This window comes from Ptiloglossa arizonensis, chromosome 9 (genome assembly GCF_051014685.1).
Source record: "Ptiloglossa arizonensis isolate GNS036 chromosome 9, iyPtiAriz1_principal, whole genome shotgun sequence".
Taxonomy (NCBI): Eukaryota; Metazoa; Arthropoda; class Insecta; order Hymenoptera; family Colletidae; genus Ptiloglossa; species Ptiloglossa arizonensis.
Genome location: NC_135056.1, coordinates 19,082,067 through 19,099,355, shown reverse-complemented (window position 1 = coordinate 19,099,355; position 17,289 = coordinate 19,082,067).

Genomic DNA, 17,289 nt, shown 5'->3' with positions numbered 1-17,289 from the left:
CTATCTCCTCCGTACGTCTACAAAAGTTTTGTCAAGATTCTACTCCTGTACAATGCGACCGCGTAGCGCCTAAGGTAGCGGTCCCTGACGGTGGAGGACCTAGCATTCTTATCTCTCGGTAATTCGGTCTATAACGATTCGACGCTACAATCTCTGCACAGTATGCTGTGCGGTGGTAAGTAACGATTAGAGAGGGAAGCAGTCTCACGAGAGGCCCCTACACGCTGGACACCGCTGATACAGAGAAAAATGGATTACGTTCGTATTTGGTCGCATTTTCATCGGGAGAATCTCGTCGATCCATCGACGACACTCTCGCGAAGACGCAACGAGTAATATAAATATTCGCGAGTTCGTATTTCTCGTCGAACGGTTTCCACATCGCTGAACCTTGGCTCGAGATACGAAAGGTCGATTTCAAGAACAAATTTGCCACCATCCCTCCTTGAAGCGTTTCGAGCGAACCCGGCGCTGCGCGCTTTAAGGAGGGATTACCGTAACGAATCGAGTCCATGCCTCGACTTAGCGTGTTCGGTTTGTCGGCGGGGGGAGGGGGTAAAAAAAAAAAAAAGAAACGCTGGTGCAAGAAGTCAATCCCGTGTTTCGGAGAATAACAGGTCCCATGGGTCGGTACGCGGGACAATATCTTGGTCGAACAACGGCAAGTGTTCGATCGTGATACGATCGAATTAAAAGCGTTTCCCGGGCACACCATGGACCGAAACGCGGAGACAGAAGAGTTTCTCCGGACTAATGGGGGGACGAGCGCGCGTAAAAGCGTCAGAGGTGACAGAGGAAAAGAACACAATGGTGATTCTATATCGGCGGACAGTGTGTTTACACCGGATCGATGTCTCGCGGTACATCGGGAGCAACGATGTTCGATACGTGTCACGTAACTCCACGCGGACACGACGTCCCGCGCTCGATAGAAATTCGATAGAAAAGAGTTCGAGCTCGCCTCGTCGAGCTCGCTCGGTTGATCGTTTCCACTCGCGGGAACGATTTTGTAAATAGAAGACCGAGAAGGTTCTGCTCGGGGAGAATCGTGAACCATTGTTGGGAACAATCTTTTTTTTTTCCATTCTTGTTGTCCAGGAGCATCGTTGCCACGACCAGGCAAATTTCTTCGATTTTTACAATCTGATTCCTTTCCGCATTAGTCGGTCCCCGTTCTCTTGAAAAAGTATCGGGTCTCGGTGCACGAAAAATCACTTTTTTTTCTCTTTTTTTAGAAGCAACAAGAGAACCCAACCCGTACCCCTTTGACGTTAACGTGTTTTCGCGAAACGGTAGAATTCAGGTCTCCAAACATTGGACGGGAGTATCCTCGATAATTTTCGAAACACGAGTAATTAAAGTGTATTAACCCATTTTCGAGATCGCTGTGACGCAAATGTAAAATCGTGCGCAATTATTTGTCGAATTTTATCGTGCCGTGTGGAAAGATCCACCGGAAACCGATGTTAAAAAATAACAGAAAATCACATAAAAGATTAAATAACGGTACTGGCGGAACTACGGTCAAAGGTATTCTTCTTTTTACGAGAGAAAAATTATACGTTCGCGAACGAGAGCAAAAAAGTGTTACAACCGCGAACTTTTCTACCATTGCTTGGAAAATTACATCGCGCGTAACGTTAACTATTTACGACTTCGTAATTATGTAGTATCCGCGCTAAGTTTTACGTACCGATCCTTTTGACGAGCAAGCGAACGTAAAATGTTCACGGACTCGCGAGCACCTCGATATTTTCAATGGAGGTATCAAAATTACTCGCTCGAGTAAACGATCGATTCGGAAACAGAAAATATCAATGCGCGTCGCGCGAGCATCGATTTCGCACTGGATCGAGGGTAATCTTCGTGAGAGGAGAGCCACAAGCTTCGTCGAAAGTCGTGGAGTCCCCCGATCGCGACGAACGTCCAAGATCGTATCCACTTCTGCCTCATTCTCCTTCAATTCGATTGGAAGCACCGTAGGGAACAAACCGGAAATTCAGACCGAAGTGAAACCACTGAATTCCAAACCAACCCTCGATCAAACGCGGGGTAATCCTTGCCTCCTCCTTCTCCTCTTCCATCGAGTGTCCGTTTCTTGGTGCGTATTCGTCCTTTGGCCATCCCGTTGGCAAAAAGAAACAGCGACGAATAATCGAGAATCGTTAGAAAACAACGCGCGATATCTCCGTTGCCGAAATTAATTCTCCGCGAAGACGCACACGCGTGTAACTCGCGAGCGGAAGAGTAACACGGTGGGCCAACGTTTCGACGGTCTATCTTCATCCCGTCCGCTTTCGATGTCGGTCGTAAAGACATTACAGGGTTTTCCTTCGATACAGTACGACCCATACTTCGCCTTATTGGAAATTCTTTGCAACGACCGGGAACTATTGGAAGCCTCGAAGCTACATACTGTCGCTAATTGAGATTTCGCGGAGTACACTGACTGGGCAACCCGCGCGGAATTCGTTCATCGTATTATCGAACACGATTCCCAGCCCTCCCGGCGATACCGTATTTCATATCGTACGTAACTTTGCCCGCGATAAAGACGTAGCAGTCGGTTATTACGTAAAGTCTATTTTATCGGTGAATATCCCCGTATAAACGGGACACGCGCGTCGCGACGCAACGTCGAACCCGCGAACGGGAAAGAAAACGGCTGATAGCGCAGTTGCATCGGGGAAGCAGTTGCGACAGAGGGTGTGGAACCCTTTACAAATACACCCGCCACCGCGTGACGAATGGAATGTAAATGCAAAGGATCGCGGACCAACGGAATCCTCTTACGATTCCGTCCACGTTCGAACACTCTTCTGCCTTGGCTGTCGAGGCAAACCTGTCGGGCTTCTTCCTCTCCGCCCCGCCTTTTCTAACGTTCGACGCTTCGAGAACTCTGTCTCGTTTCCACGCGCCCCGATGCACGAGACAGACCGGCAGAATTCCGACTTGACATCGGGGAAAATTAAAGACTCGGCGAGAATGGACGTGAGCCGGCCGGCCCGTAGACAAACGAACCCGTACACACCGAGCAAAAGCAATTATTAAACGAATATTAAGTACACAACGAACGGGTAGGAAACTCGGATAATTCCCAGTGCTGCGATTAATCCCGACGTTGGTTTTAGTAAAGCCGATTCGTTAAATAACACCGGGCGTATTTTCGAGAAACAATTTCGTAGCGATTAATCAACGGAATGTTCTCCGCGTTAATAATCACCGATGTAATCATCTGTGCGTGTATATGTATATATATATATATATATTTTTTTTTTTCTTTCCGATTTCTCGACGAAAAAAAATGATTCCTAGAAGATCGTTTCGAATCGACCGAAAAGGCTCGTGACTCGATCTCGGGAACGATTCGAGAGCGTTGTAAAAAATGGTTCCTTCGAAGCGAAACGCGACTATTATTCCCGCATATTCCGAGTCATCGTGCAACGGTCCGAGGGTTGGTGTTTCTGCAAGCTACGCCGCTTTAAATCGTATCCAAGCGAAACATTCGTCGAGCGATAGTCGATGGTTTCGCCTTTATTGGATATTGGAAAACGTCCTCGCGCGACTGGAAGCGTCCGTTCTAAAGGCTGTGGCCCTTGGAGATCAACGGGATTTTGCGGCCACCTACGATCATTGTTCCGACCCGCGGCTGTTCCAGCTCGACCCGTTCTCGGTCCCGTGGAAACGCGAGCTTTACGAGATCTCTCCACGCCGATGACGAACACCACGCCCGAGCTCCCCCGTCCCCCGTAAATTGTCCAACTTCCTTCCTGCATTATGTATGTCTACCGACGTAGCGTTTCTGGGACAAAGAACGCCACGGTCACCGTAGTTCCCGCGACCCTTTAAACCGTCAACCTACGGAAAAGCGCTGCGATCGAGAATCGATCCCCGACCGAAGGGTTTTCGAACGTGTCGAAACAGCTAAGAAAACGAATCGCGAATATACTTGAGGGGTAACGCGATCCTGGACCGCGTCAAGTACTCGGAGAAGAAAGGTGTATCGTTAAGGAAAACACGACATAAAGGGAATAAGTGTCGAGTAAAACTTTCGAGACTCCAAACATCCGGTTCGGTACGATTCGCGAATCCCTCTCGCGAAGTAGTTCGAAGAGCTCGAAAACGATCGTGAAAGTATCCTAGAGAGAGAGAGGAGTACCGTGGATCAATGGAAATATGTTTAATGTTGATAATACGATTAACGATAATAATAGCGAGGGAAAAGAATACGTCGAGTCGTTTGCAAATTCTCGCGAAGAAGCAACGAAAGAGCACATCGGAACGATCGTGAGAGTATCCCAGAGAGAGGGGAGGATCGTGGATCAATGGAAATATGTTTAATGTTGATAATACGATTAACGATAACAATAGCAAGGGAAAAGAATACGTCGAGTCGTTTGCAAATTCTCGCGAAGAAGCAACGAAAGAGCACATGGGGAGAGTATTCCGCGAAGAAAGAAGAATCCCGTATTGTGTAATTGTTAAGCGCGATAACACGAGCAAGGGGAATATGAACAGTGTCGAGTAATTTCCGCTCGGTAGGCTTCACCGGCTAAAAGCTTCCGATCCAATACTACTCGCGATACCTTTCAGAACTGATCTTTCTCTTTCCCCACAGTACATACGTTACACGAGATGGTAACGGTAACTGCGGGCGTAACTGTAATAAAGGAGAAAACTTCCCCCGGGGCACTCGTAATCTACGGGAACCCTTTCTCCAGCTGGCGTGGAAGTAAATTACCGAAAGTTGCTCGATTCAGCGCCCGTACATAACTCTGATCTATACGGTCCCGGTTTTATTGTCAACGGAGCAAATATGTCCTGAACGAGGCATCGAAAACCTTCGCGGAAACAACCCTCGTGAAACAATAAGTGTCGTGGCTAGGTAAGTAGGTATACGTATATGTATATTTTACGCGAACTGGCAAGTACTTGGACCGCACTTCCGAAAGTGCCCTACGCTCGCTTTACGAGCCTTTCTCGCTTTTTCAGTTTGAAAATGCACTTTGCTTATCGTACCGTTTCGCGGTCTCGAACGTCGACCAGCGAAGATCAAAAGAAACAATTGTGCAAAATGAAACCTAACGGGATATCGGATCGAGCGGTCTGCGGTGTCCATTGTTCCAACCCGATAAAATGCATTTTCTGTTTCGATGTATTGGTCAATTTCCATCCCTTTTTTCCCCTTTTCTTTTTTTCTTTTTTTCTAGACGCTGCTTCTTCGCTCGGGAAAAACGAAACGATCTCTCCGATGTAAAATTTCAAATGCTTCAACGAACGTTATTAAAAATATAGGTAAATACGCATCCGTTCCGTGTCGAACGATCGACTCGAACTCACCTCCGATTGGAACATCGTTTTTTTTTTCATCCTATAAATCAATAAGAGCGGAATTAATAATGCGGACACAATGTTGACACAAACGGCTTTGTACAATACCCGACGGTTTGATTTATACACGCTCGTAGTCCGTTTAACGCTTTTCCAAATAACCACGAGTCCGCTCGAATTAACATAAACTGGGCTCAGATATTAATGGAATCAATGGGTGATCGGTCGTCAATTAGAGGTAACAGCGACCGCGAACTGCTCTCGACAAGAGCGTGAAACAACGAAGACCGATGACTTTTATTACTTACGTTCCCGTCTTGTTTGATACGAAGTATCGAGGACTCGGTTACCAACGACCACCGACGATGAACGTTCGTGGAAAGTCGATAATTCAATATTTTTGTTCGTTGCGGTTTTCGAAGAAACGACGATGATATATCGCGCACCGCCGCAAATGCTTAAGGGCTCCGGCTAGTTCCGAGGTGGAAGAAAAATCCATTCTTCTTTTTATTTTCTTTATCACGAATTTTCGTAAAGTTCCAACTCCGAGAAACGTAATTGTAAAATATTGTGGTGAAATCCGAATAACGAGCAAAGTTATAGGATCTTTGAAACGGACCACCGATACTATAATATCGTACGTCAAACTTTCGAGCAATTTTTCTCGAAACAACACTTTTCAAGCTCGTCGATGCAATATCTTGCGAACGAATGGTACGATTGACTCGAAACTTTACACACATATAAAATAAATGTCTCCGCGTCGTTCGTGCCGGAATCAACTCGATGCCCGTGATGGTTTACCTCCGATCGTGGAAAAAAGGGTTGCGAAATTTTATTCAAAAATCGTGAAAGTATTTTTCTCGTTTCTTTGTACCACTTTTAACCAGATCGATCGCATTCGAAACGAATTTCCGTCGTACGTCGAAACACGGGTAAAGGTATGTACAATATTACCAGGATTGGACAAATCCTCAGAGAGGACGCAACTTCTCGCTCCTGATGAACTTCTTTTCCGTATCGAGCGGTTTACTCCATTCTCCTGAAAGCTCCACGGAGATCTTGGTTCTTTGTAGAGCCAGCCTTCTCATTGTACCTTTGCCGTCATGTACACGTCTTACGTGTAATATCTTCTGCTTAGAAGAGCGTCTGCGCTCCGTATCCGGAAACTGAGCGCCTGGTAAATTAACTATCCAAAACGGACCCACCCCTCCCCTAACTCCTCTAATATTTTCCTTCAATTACGCGTATCCCTTCCATCACTCTTCTGCTTTTTCCTCCGCACTGTTTTCAAACCCGTACCTCCCTCGGGTAACGTATAAAGGAAAATTATGCCTCGAAAGACCTTCCAGAAGCAAAGTCGTGTTCGATCGCGTGACTTTTTCTCGAGGAGCAGCCACTCGGTTTCGAATTGTCGCTCATTTCCACGGTGAGATCCACAATGATAAGAAATCCTCACTGTTACGTGATTTATTTCGCGTCGACGCGCTTTCCGTTACAGTTCATTTTAATTGATACACCATTCGCCGTTTCACGATGATAACTAGCTTTCTTTAATCTCGTCGATAATCGTTCAAAAATCAAAATCCGCTGGTTTCGGACGACAGAACGTGCTTGCGACCACGTAAACGATATTTTTTTCAAACAATGTACTCGATCGAAATACGAATACCGTTTTAATAATAAGAAGAAACGTCCACAGCAATTATACCGTACAAAGGAACGACAGAGATCGAGGAAGTTTTTAAAAACGAACTTGAAGGAACCGGTGAGAAATGAAGTTGCACTTTGAAAAATAACGATCGAAAAGGATAATCGATTCGGTGTTTCTCGAACTTACTTACTCGTAAGACGTTAATCTCCTCGAGGCTGTTAATTGTAAGAGCCTCGATGACGAAGTGGGAAGAAGTCTCTAGCGGAAAGTTTCTGTTTACCGCGAGCTCGATAATTTCAACGACTGCACGCGCACGATTAACACTCCTGATAAAGGCTACTTGTCATATTCGCAGCGCGATCGAATTTTCGGTCCATCGGAATCGCGAACGAGTTCGACGACAGTTTTATATACGGCCGTTTTCGTACCTTTTCGACCGTTCGTTCGAGACAAGAGCGAGACGCGAACGCGAATCTAATTTTACGCCGCGCCAGCTCCGATTCCCGTACGTTCCAACGATTTCACCTAATAAACCGTCGTCGTTTCCAACCACGTTTAACAAATCTACGGACGTCGAAACGCGATCGTTGACAATTGCGCTGAATCGGCCGCAAAATATCTGCCCAACGGGCGACCGCTCGTCCAACAGTTTCCAAAAGGCAAACAATCGACTACGGTCGTCGAAACAGCTGTTTGATATACAACGGCCGTCACACGACCACGAATAACCGTGTTTTCCTAGTTTATACCATTGTTCCGAACCAAACCACAGGTAATAATCTTTACTATTCCGTTCGAATGTTTGCACCGCTAGCTCGGTACAAAATTTTTCGAAAATCGTCCCGCTAATAAAAAGAGGAGATTTCCACGCCCGAGAAACGACAGATGTAAAATATTTTTTCAAAACCGGTACCGTGAAATCCCGATATTAACTTTGTTCACTGCTCTGGCCGTATTGAAAATAATCCGAAACCGTTGTGTGTAATTGGAGCGCATCCAAAACTTTGTTTTCGATATATTATTAGTGTTGCGCAAACACTGAAACACGAAGTATCAATGCGTTCGCGAATTCAAGTGTGTACCGGACCGTTCACGAATCAACGAACGTATTCATCGACCGAGTTTGAAAAATACGAATTAAAGTACCAACATAATTTCACCGAGCGATCTTATTACCTTACCTTTGAGTTCGCTACGCAGAGAAACGTGCGATAAGTAACATTGTACGCGCAAGTAAATTTTCGAGATAAACGTGTCTCAAAAGAAGCTACTTTTGGAGATTACTGCAAGAAGATTCGAACGAAAGTAATCCAAAGACACGAAACGAAACGACTAACAGAATTCTATCGAAGAGGTAAATTATTGGATTATTATATTTCACTAATGTATCGAGTTTCGTTCGATTTCGTATCCTTGAATTTAAATATATTTTTGTACATGAATCGTTTCCGAACCGGACGAACACACCGATGCGAAGAAAATTGAATCTACGTAAAATGATAATATCTCTCGAACGTAAAGGGTTGACATTAATCTCGTTTCGTAATGTCAATTCGTTTCGATCCTTCGTCAAATGTCCATGTATCGGATGACTTATGAACGAGACTGTATATCCGTCGTTATGAACGTTAATATCTCGCAATGCTCGCCGCAGCATCGAAATAATGATCGCGCGTGTCGAATTTCGAATTAAATCGGCGTAACGTTCGGTCAAGCTCGACCGCGGAATCGATCGTCGGTCGTATCGCGTGCGAACAGCGAGGTAAACAGGAAGCAAACGAAATAAAAAAAAAAAAAAAAAAAAATAAAAAAATTCGCTCGCTGTATTTTCGCAATGTTATCGTTGCACGAGCGGGCCTAAAAACGTTCAGATGGAAAAAGAACGCGCGAAACTCTTCGCGACGAATCGAGCACGACGAATCTCGAGCACTTAGGTAGGTACCCACGTTTCGTCCGACACTCGAATCTTCGAGTGGCCCGACTCTCGAAACTTCGAACACGACGATTGGACGCGAGTAGTCCGGAGCACCCTGTATTAAATTATTATTCATTATCTCGGCTGGCCAGGACCTCGTGTCGCGACAATCCGCTCACGGTTTTTTGCACGGTGACTTCGAACGAAAGCCTTTCGCTACGTCGCGCGACAAAAGGTGGCCACGGTCTCGGAAGGACCGTTAAGCCGTGCCATTTTTGGCGAAAAGATGCTCGGGAAAGGTTTCGGGGTTAACGGGCGGAACGTTAGCGTAATCCCGGTTCGACGTTAAACGGGACCTCGTAATTCTCAATGAATCCGAAAGCAACTGTCAATACGCGAAATTAAACGGTCGATAAAGCTCGAACGGCACCGGTGAGCTTTTCACGGCTATCTATAAAACGTGCAAAATAACCGCGAATAATGCTTCGTTTCGATCCCTTTACACCGTCACGGGTAAAATCGGGAGGGGCAAGGAGATGAGAGTCGGTATATCCGTTTCACAGAGACCGGATAATAAAACGATTCGAAACGAGCCTCCTAAAAACGCTTTTAATTGATCGTTACCGTGAATATAGAAGCTCGTTCGCGAGATGGGAAAGGAAACGAGGAAAAGGGTGGAACCATGCTTTTCGCGGATCTTTGGAAGATACTGCCCAATGGTTGGCTAATTCTTACGGATCTTCTCCCTTTTTTCCCATGGATATAGTATAATATATACGGAAACTTGTCTGTGGAGCATCACGGGTTCGTAGCCGCTGCATTTTTTATGGATCGATCTCTTCGATCGGTACCGCCCTTGGTTCTTACCCCGCATTTATTGTCAGTTAGTGTTTCACTTCGTGAAAAATAAACGAAATCAATTTTTGTTCAACACGGTCCAACGGTATTATTCTTGTGGTAAATTAGAAAATTGCAACGACGAAAGCGGTACCTTCGACGGTCCGTTGACCCTCGACAACCTCGGGCATTGCCGAAAAACATTTTCACCGGTGACGCTCGGGGATCGAACGCAAATTGGGAAAAAAAAAGTGAAAATTGGCAAATTTATTACGACGACTCCGGGCCGTGTGGAAATTCGCCACTTCCACACTCCCTGTCGCTAATTAATACCCAGTCCGTCCCGGACGCGATTTAAAACGCGTTGCCACGAACGAAATCTATTTTACGGGATAACTTTTGAAAGCGTATAGAGGTACATACCTGTGCACGAATGCGACGCGAACACGATATCCAGATGCATTCTGCTTGGAGTGTGCTCGACGTTCTCTCGGACGGGGAAGCAACGAACCTTTGTGTTTTCTTATCGGTTGTTCTATTATACGAAGGTGGATGAAGATGCATGCGAATCGTATGTTTGCGTCTGTTGGGGGTGATCCGTTGGTACGCTACCGGAATGTCGATGGGTAAGAAAAGTTTCCGACTTTCTCCTCGCCACGTGTGATCCGCAAACATACGATTTTTGAAACTTATTGCACGCCGCATCGATTCCTCGTGCACGATAATACCGAGAAAAATTTTATTGGAATAAAATATGACAAATAAAAGTAACGTACAGCGACGGTTATTCGATCGAACGGTCGCGCGGATAAATTTTTGCTAGCTCGACGCTCGTGTTGGAAAATTTTCATCCGGATAAAAATCTCAAAGTATCGACCGGAGGATAAATAATTTTTTATTCGCGACCGGTTGAATAAAATTAAAATTCGAATCGCGAAACGGCTGCTATATACCGTCCAATCGAAATCGGTCGCCGTTCTATTCGTTGTGCGAAATTTTTATCCGAATAAGGATTTCCCCATTTCTTGATACCGCGTCGCTGTCGAAATTGGATCACCGACGTAGACAGGGAGCACAGCTTCTTGAGGGAGCTTGCGTGCCGTAGCCGATAACGCTAAGTTGCTCGGGCTTAGCTCAAAGGAAATAAAGACAAATTGACGGCGTTTCGCACCGGATAAATTGAAAATGGAGGGATGACCACCGTATATCAGTATTTGTTCTCGCGCATTGCCAATATCCCAACCGCAACCTCTCGAGTAGGCTACTTTTCTCAATTAAACGGGACAGCCATCGCGAGTACCGAAGAAGGATACTCAAATTTCATTAGAACAACGTAGCCGTGACTTTAATTCGTTCGCAACCTGGCCTCTCCCTTGGCTCGTCGTCGATCCGCTCTCCTCGATCCTCTGAAGCCGCAACGTGGGCAAAACGTCGACGTCGTTCCCGCGGTTGACAGTAGGAAGCTTTCAACAGTTTCAATATTGTCCGTGTCCGCGAAACCGTCGAATGTTTAACTTACTTAAGGTTTTCATCGGCCGTCGGAAAGAATGGAAAGAGAAAAAGCTTCTATCGAGGGACGTAATTCTATGTTCGATTTCGTCGGCGTGTCAGCGTTGCAACTCGAAGCTGCGTTGCACCAGATTCGCCCGAGTAAAGCTCCGAACGGTACCAACGTAGTCAATATTGTCCAAAGCCGAGTTTACAGTATGGTCGCTTGCTACGAGATATTGTTGATCAAGGCCCGAGAAGTTGCTTTATTATCGGGACAAGTCCCACCGTCTCTTCGCATCACGGTGCAGTGTCCCCGCATACGTAACTTAAAGACTGTCGTACGAAAGAACTTTGGCATCGATTTGCCAATCATAGCGCCACTTTAGTCGATTCTATACAATAACCGGCCCTAGAGATCGCGAGACCCGAGACATCTAGATATTGCGGGGCAATCTGCTATTTTTATTCCAACGCGATTGAAAGATTCTCAGGTCTCGCTTCAAAAGCCTACATTTTTCAGGAAACTACACATCCGCCGAGAGCGGTACTGATTCTATAAGAAGGATCGCATTTAGGATTACATCGATGTTTCCAAGGACATTGAACTCTTGAACTTTAATCGTGTTCCAACCGTTTGGTTATTATTTAATACTTGTTATCGTGTTTACGAGCAGAGAACATTGTTCGCCGAATAATCGGCTTCGCGAACTCTACGGGAGCTTAACGAACGTCTTGTACCAACCTGAAACGAAACGAAACGAAACGAAAGGAAACCAACGAGAGAATAAAAAGCAGCCGGCGTTGTCGCGGTGTTTCCAATTTGGCAAAGATGGATCGAGTTCCATCGGTGAGCCGCGAAATATGACGATAATGGTGACCGATCGGGCTTTACGTCTCGCGAACCGATTTTCATTCGAACGTCTCGTTTCTTCGCAAGTGTGTACACGATTCCTTGCATCGTATAGTTCTTCGTCCGCGATAACGGACAACTATTCGCGCCCCTTCGCAGGCAGTTTTGTATTCCAGCCGTCTCGTCTGGTAGCAAGTCCGTACAAATAGTCGGCGTAAAACTAGTTGGACGGCGTAAACAGCTGTCGTGAGTGCACTGGATGGAATATTTAATTCCACGAAAATGGCCGATGCTGGAAAAGTCGAAATCGTGACGGGAAACGTTAACAAGGTTTCGCGAGTTTCGTGGAAACTTTTGTGCGTCGCGCTTCGATGAGTTTCTTCGATTTTGCGGGTCCACGTTTTCACCCACGCCTATCGAACCGTTAAATAACGATTCGCAGGTCCGCGCGACGCGATCGGAATTTAACAATTTCAATGACCGCGTAACGATCGTCGTACGAACGATCGTTAATAATTAGAACGATGGTAGAATTCGTGTAAAATAACGACCCAGCGGGTTTCCACGGCCTCTCGCTACCCGGTTTGTTACAATTTTCTACCCTCATTATGTTGTTCGTTAATTTACCAACGTCCCGCGATAACGACGATACTTCGGGCGAACTTTTGACGCGAAATTTAAGACTCGTTATCAGCCGCGATCGTCTCGCGTCCTCGATTTCGTCTCGTTCAATCCGGGATCGTATAATCGCGATAATAAGTTCGTTCGCGGAAATGTAATATAATTACTATTCCACGGCTCGACTTAATCGGAATTAGGATATACCTCGGCCGAGAATATCCACGGGAATTACTTACGATTCGATCGTGTCACGGTCTTATACCTACCGTAGCCGTCTCGGTTCTAAACCCTTAACGAGTACACCGAGCTATTCGATCGTGGTTAAATTCGGCATCGGAACCTCTACTCCATCCTGAATGGACTAAACATCGGGTAGTTTGCGACGCGCCATCGATTTTCAATGTAAATTGCGTTACATCATGACCCGATGACTCGGCCCCTCGTGCTTACTTACGCATCGTCGAACGTTTCCGACCAAATAAGTTGTTTAAATACGTTTTCGTTAATAGAAGCGCACCGCGGCCGTAACGATTTTTCATACGGTAATTCGTGCAATTATCGTCGATACAACTGTTCGAACAATAATTGCGAAGCGTACGGGCCGATACAACCGGTCGTAATCATCGTACGATAAATTGTCGCGTCTCTGTACCTCGGTACGTCGAATTGCAATAGTCGTACGGTAGCTTTACAATTAACGTTCAAACGGTCGTGACAATCAAAATTATATATCGCACGATGAATGCTTAAACTCTACAATACGAGCCAACGGCCGTAACGATTTTTCGTAAAATAATTTGCGCAATTATCGTCAATGCGACCGTTTGACGGACAATTAAAAAATACGAGAGGCTATTGTACAACCTGTCGCACACGATAAATCGTTATATCTACGGGTCTTATCTGTACGGTACGTCGAATAGCAACGATAGCTGGTGAATTTCGCAATTTTCCTAACGACTAAAATTATATATCGTACGACGAATTGGATAAACTCTACAATACGAGCCACGTAACGATCTTTCGTTCGACAATTTGCGCAATTGTCGTCGATACCGTTCGAACGACAATTGCGCGAGAATCTTGTACAACTTTCAACGACGGGCTCCCGTTGAACGATGGCATTACGGAACTGGAACATATAACGACAACTTGACGTACGAACTCGTCGTAGAGTAAATCATCGTTTCTACAGCCCCTGCAAAGACTCGGACGATCCGTTCGCAAAGAACGAACGTTCTCCGCTCGCTGCGCGCAAGTTTCGTAGCGCGACGCAGTCTAGCCGTGCGTCGCTTTCGGCAGCGAGCGGTATCGGAGATAATTTACATGGAAATGAGGATCGGCATTGATTTTACGTCGAAGCCAGTAACAGAACTAGTCCGGTGATAGATTGTCCCGCTACCTGACGTCGATCAAGTTTTCTTGTCGAAAAGCGGGAGTGGAATTCCGTTCCGCCCGTCCCCTCGTTTCAACGGCGTTCGGTTTCTTCGCGATCGAGTCCTGGCCGCCCAGACGAATGTAAATTCCTGTCGAACACGTAATCTTCTACGTGTCGAAACACACGCCACGGTTTCGCCATTCTTTTCCGTTAGTTCTTTTTTTCTCTCTCTCTCTCTCTCTCTCTGTTACCTCTCCGCTCTCGCAGGTTCGCCATAAAAGTTGAACGGTTTTTTTCATCGAGCTTTCTCGTGTAACGGAAAAAGAACACGGATTACGATGTAAACGGAGGGGTGGAACCCCCGATCGATCCGAATAAATTGTTTCCAGTTTCTTCCTTTTTTATTTTTTTTTTTTTTTTTTTTACCTCGTCGTCGTCGTCGTCGTCGTCCAAGCAACGTCAGAAGAAAAAGCAATTTAATACCCCGTGCCGCCGGACGACGCGTAAATCTCGATCGCGGGAGGGAACAGCGTGTTTCCTACGTTGTAATCGCCATAAACTTCCCACCCTGGTTGTCATCCGACGGGAGAAAAATACGCGATCGAACGAAGCCAATTGGAGCTAATTAATCGACGCGAGAGTGTCGAGAGGAGAAAGAGGAGAAGGAGGACGCGCAACCGGGAGATGAAGCGGAACGTCGCAAACCCGATCCGAGAATAGGGCGGCGACGGCCACTCTGCAAATATTTGCTTCGATCTTCCGCACCTTTTGTGCCTTCCGCCTTTCGCGACGCGGAACAAACCCCCGCGTCTCCAGTCACGCGGCCCACGACACTGAAATTGCACCATTAATTTAACGAGCGACGCGCCACACATTTCCCGGTAATTTTCCGCCGGGGTCATTAAGGAGGCGCTTGTATCTCTTGTAATCGCATTATCGAAAATCTACGGCCTCGGAAATTGCCGGCATCGGGAAAGACCGTGTCGGCTTGACTCTCTCGTGAACCCCGACGACGAAGGTTTTTATCATCGTCCTTCAATGGTGAATGACGATGGAAGGAACACGGACGACCGTAGAAACGCGTCCTTCGACCATCGAGAACTTTGTCCAGAGCAAGAGAAGAAGACGAACGACGCGTTTCATTGTTGCGATGGAAAACTAGGAAGAATCGAAAAAACATCAAGGATGGGGGAACAGAAAGAAAATCGCGGGAAGACAACGGTGAACAGCGCGCAACTATCGATCGTAGAGGAGTTGTACGTTGTCCACGATGATGGTGGAATTGTTCGTAAATACCGTCTTGAAAACTAAAGTAACGGGGGTACAGACGGTGATTTATATCGCGAAAAAGGAGATCGTCAGGGAGATAGAGAAGAGAAACGGAGTGCGTTTTCTGTCCCGAGTCTGTTATTAGCGAACTCGTCGGTAAGACAAACTAGCGAACGTTCGATGACCGGTCGAGGACTGTATATATACACGGGCGGGAGTCGGTTCGAGCACTCGCGAGAAAATGATCGGTTGATTCTACCTCTAACGGGGAGTTCCAAAGGTGGCGCCACGATATTTGGATCGAGACGATAATGATTTTTTTCGTTCTACGTAGAATTATCGTTATCGGAAGGCGTATCGTGAATTTGTCGCGCAAGGTCCGTTCTACTGGACAATCTTGGTACAAAGAAGTACTCGGTGGACGATCGAGAAGCGTACAAATATGAATCATCGTCTGCGAGGTGTATAGTTGTGATACTTGATCGGATGATCAACGCACGGTAATATTATTTTCCAATTCGAGAAATACCATCCCCGCGTAGAGGCGGTCTCGGAATTCCACACGATCCCACCCTTAATCGCTCGCATTTGCTCGTGGATCGATTTGAACGCACGCGATGATCGCTTTCGAGTCGAAACTACGTGTTCCACGAGCCTCTAATGAACTGCGAAATCTCAACGGGCTAGTAGCGCAGCGAGTGTATTCGCGAACCGTGTTCTTCGATCTTCGAACGCGAAATGAAAGTTCGGCAAAAATTATCGGTCCCGTATAAACGAGCACCATCCACGGGAACGTTTTCCGGAACGGTCTGGTAAAGAGTAAACGTAAAATCGGGAATCTTTTTTCTCCATTTTTCCGTACTTTTCGACGAGACATCGATCGCAAGAAATGTTCAAGTCGAGAGTTGCCTTTGGAGATACGGCGGTCAAACTAGTCGAACTTTATCGACGTACTTTCCAAGGCACCAAATTTTTATAGAGAATCTAATTGTTCGAAACTTCGTTACCCAGGGCTTTCGATTCGTAGTCGGACTTTCAAAATCCATTCAATGGCCGATTCAACGTGGCGGACCGTCCGTTAAAATATTGTAATTTCTACGAAACGTACGAATGGACTTTGAAGAAAGAACAGTCGACCGAGCACGGTGGGCAAAAGTTCCGAGATATTTTCATTTTTATAAAGATCGATCGATCGAAGTTAACGACTTTTAATTAAACGATTTTCGTCGGTTTCTATGGTTCGCATGGTCGACTTAGAAAATAATCTTTCCCGCGATCGATGTCCCGTCGTAAGGTATCCGTTTGGCACACGATCCGGTAGCATAATTAGCGGGCACCGACGAGCACCGATTTTGCGGTGACTCTTTTGCACGAGCTCGCGAGAATCGTCGTTAATGGTTTCCGAGAGGGAGTAGGTGGTCCGATCGGTGGGCTTGCCTCTTCGTCGTGCATCGAACGGACGAAAATCAGCCGGTCGCGACGTCCCAATAAGTCCGTCGCTATCTATAAAAATGTCGGGCATGTTTCCGCAACTTTAAATCGTCGGCTATTATTCCGACGGGGGGTAGACGAGCCGGCCAAAAGTTTCTCGATAAATCATCGCGGGGAACCGAACGAGGTCGACGCGATAGGGACGAGCGAAACGGAGAGAGAAACGGGGCGGAGTTGCGAAACTAATAAATATTAATACTGCACGGTTACTTGATAATCGATCGGAACTTTTTTCCGACCGCGCCTTCAAACAATTGGACCGGCTGCGAAACGAGGGGTCGGTCCGTCACGTTTTGTATTTCACCGATCGGGTACAAAAATTTCTACAATTTTTTCGCGCCGTGACGTTCAACGTCCGTGACGCGGGGACAAGAGGTTTTTCGTTCGACCGATGGAACACCGTAGATTTGACGTCACGAACGTCGCGATACATTTCCGTCATTGTACATCGA